This window comes from Nematolebias whitei, chromosome 11 (genome assembly GCF_014905685.2).
Source record: "Nematolebias whitei isolate Nwh7 chromosome 11, NemWhi1, whole genome shotgun sequence".
Classification (NCBI taxonomy): Eukaryota; Metazoa; Chordata; class Actinopteri; order Cyprinodontiformes; family Rivulidae; genus Nematolebias; species Nematolebias whitei.
In genome coordinates this window covers 38,702,700-38,706,441 of record NC_056508.1, presented here as the reverse complement: position 1 = coordinate 38,706,441, position 3,742 = coordinate 38,702,700, and positions in this window count along the sequence as shown.

The window sequence follows — 3,742 nt, the reverse complement described above, 5'->3', positions numbered from 1 at the left end:
ATATATATATATATATATATATATATATATATATATATATATATATACACACACATGTATATATATATATCACCAGTTAAAATGAAATCCAATGTTAAGGGTTTCACAAATGAAAACATAGCAATGGCTTATTATTTCTGATTTTGTAAGTCTGCAGTGCAGCTACAAACCACAAATGGAGCCAGTGGTAATTATTGTGGTTCGTTTTTTGTGGTGGACAGACTGTGGGCCGAGTGAATCATTATTGGCAAGACCAGTGGAAACAGAGCTCCTACTCCGCCTGTCTGGATTGTATTTTGTTCCGTGAATAACTTTTAAGGCTCTTCTTTTTTTTTTGCATTAAGAAAAAATGGGAAAAATTACAGACGGTTGAAATGAGTTTCCTCTGCAGGGTAGCTAGACTCTCCCTTAGAGATGGTGTGAGAAGTTCAGTTATTCGGGAGAGACTCAGAGTAGAACCGCTGCTCCTCCACATCGAGAGGAGCCAGATGAGGTGGTTCAGGCATCTGGTAAGCATGCTTCCTGGGTGCCTCCCTAGGGAAATGCTTCAGGCATGTCCAACTGGGAGGAGACCCCAGGGAAGACCCAGGACACACTGGAGAGATATCTCTCTGTTGGACTGAGAATGCCTTGGGGTCCTCCCAGAAGAGGTGGCAAAACAGACATGAAACTTTGTCTGTATTCCTAAGTTTAGCAGTCTTTGAATTGTTTCTCTTTGATAAAATGGGAACAACTCCCAAAAGCAGAGAAGAGCAAACTGCAAGACATTAAAAGAGATCGCCCAAATCCCTAGAATGTCTTCTGGTCTTCTGTGACCTACAGCGGGCTCTTGCTACTGTGGATGAGTAAGTGGTCGCCTTCACAATTGGAAAGCGAACGTACAAGAGTAACATTCATGTGAGGTGTGCAAGGAGCAAACGTCTGCTCTCTAAGGTGAACACAAAGGCCAGAGTGGAGTTTTCCAGAGAACATGGATAAAAATCAGAACTTCTGTAATAAAATTATTTGAAGAAATGAGTCTAAAATTGAGTTATTTGGACACCATAACAGAACGCATGTTTGGCATAAACCAAGTACAGCATTCCGAGAAAAGATCCTCATCTTTATTGTGAGACACAGAGGTGGGAGAATCATGGTTTGGGGGTGCTTTGCTGCAACAGGACCTGGCCAGCTCACAGTAATCACCTCCATTATGAATTCTACTGAGGCTCAGAGGGAACATGTGGAACATATGACCATCTGTTAAAAACTGAAGCTGAAGCAGAAGTAGACCTGTAACATGACGATGACTCAAAACATACCAGTAAATCCACCAAGAACTAGCTGACAACAAACAAACTGAGAGTTCTGGAACGGCCGAACCAAAGCCCAGACCTTAATTTCATCGAGATGCTATGGAAGGACTTGAAAAGGACAAGAAACACCATAAATCTCACAGCTGGACCAATTCTTTGTTGAGGAGTGTCAAACTTTCCTCACACCAATATGTCTGGCAGAAGATACCAGGTGGTACACGAAGCTTCTCACTGAAGACAGGAGTCCCAACTTTTAGTGAATTTTTGTTGTTTACCTGCAACTACATAACTTTCTATTCCAGAGAAGAACAAAACCAAGATTAAATATCAAGACTGCAATGATTTCTGTCATGAAATATATATATTTATATAACAGAATATATATATATATATATATATATATATATATATAAAAACAGTACTAGCTGCTATTTCTCGGAAATGTCGGAAATAACCGGTAATGTGCAATTAAATAAATTGGACCTCTTGGGTAAAATTACTTGTTGTGATTTTTTTTTTTCTTTAATTAGACAGTCCAGCCCTGAGGGATTCAGACCAGTGGATTCTGAGGTTCTGACTGGTTTCATGCAATTGGTTTTGGACTAGCAGTGAGGGCTCAAGACAGACAGCAGCGTAGAGACTGTGGGTTTTCCCCAGAGTGTTATTTAAATACACAAACTGCTGCTGTAATGCCCTGTTTTAGACTGCTGAGTCATTAAACGGTGTGCATTAGTCTTTACACCACGTAGCACCAAGACAAGAAAACAGGCTAACACATCAGCAACATATAAAAAAAACCTATAATTTAGTTTTTACAATTAAAATTATCAATGTAAAAACATCATGCATATAATGTTTCCTTTACCATTTTGTCTCTCCATTGTGATACTTTACGTTATTGTGAATTTTATTACAGACTGATTGACAAGTCTGAGTGTTTTATAGAGTCCAATTTCAGTGTGAGCCTACAGACAATCTAACAGGCACTTTGACTGGTTTATTATTGAGAACATCAATGGAATGGGAGGCAAATGAATGAGAGAAGTTTGATTTGTTTCTCCATCCTTTCAGCTCAACCATAAACCTCTTTGCATCATTAGAAATGTGTCGGTCCTAACGTGACACATACGGACAAACATTAAACTGAAATGTGTGCTGTGTAGAAATGCTGTAAAGTTAATTTAAAAAAATAAACTTTTTCCAAATTTTTTAGAATTAGGTCAATCTTTTGATGCTGTAATTACCCAAATGCCCTCAAAAACGATCACAGATGCTTCTGTTCTGTAAAAAAGTTGACATTTAAGCTACATTTTCAGATTTCTTAAACATTTAGCACGGTTGGGTTTGGAGCTAAAGCATAAATACTTTAATAGAGTTTTCATTTTCAAAATAATGGCAAAAGTGTTTGAGCTTCACTGGGCCAAAACATTATACTGAATCCATTCATGCGGTTTGTTAAAGAAAATAATAAAGGCTACAAATGGACACTTGTCAAGTTTTTGTGTAAAGTAGGGCCCAAAAGTCAAATAACAAAAATGGAATGCACTTTTTGTTTTCAGTTTCGCTCTAACAAGTAGATATGGTACACTGAAAAACTACATTTTAAATGAATAAATACACCAATGCCCTGTAAATTAGCCAAGCTGGTCCCAGTTAGACCCTGCAAGCAATAAGGAAAAGTCTCCAACGTGTGCAAACAAGTGAGCAGTTGTACTTGTCTTCATCAAATTACTAGTCAAAGGTTTATAGATGAATTTTGACATCAGTGGAACTTTATCATCATCTGATTCATAAAACAGTTTCAAGCCTAAATTTTCATTCTTAACAACAGTTTCAGGAGGAAAAAGGCTGTTAATGCAAGTTTCTTACTTCTACAAGGAATTGCTTCAAAACTATTAAAAAGGTCCTGGATTTGTGGTCAAATCCTCCAAGGAACAGAATGTACTATTATATAAAACAGGGTTATTCAGCTAAACTGCTCAGGGGTCCACAGTTACTGAAAGCCAACAGCTCGGGGTACGGACATCCAGTGATTAAAATCATTATGTAAATAAACCAAAGTTTACAATGATCTGCTACCTTTTAATTTGGTTTATTTTAATTGCACTGAATCATAAATGCAATAAACAGAACCCAAAATCCAAACCCAGAACCAAAAAAAATAATAAATTATGAAGTGGGTCGGATTGAGGTCACCCGTGGGCCGGAAATGGACCGTGGGCCACCAGTTGAATAGCCCTGGTTTAAAATCTAGTTTTATTTAAAAATGAACCCATTGCTGGGCCGAACTGAGGTCACCCCTGGGCCTGATTTGGCCCTCAAGCCGCCAGTTGAATAACCCTTATATGAAACTACCACAATAGGTTTGTTGCTGTTTTGGTTTGCTAATAAGATTTTTTCTTTCAATAGCATGGAATCATTTTGGAGCCATTAGATCCTCACACCCT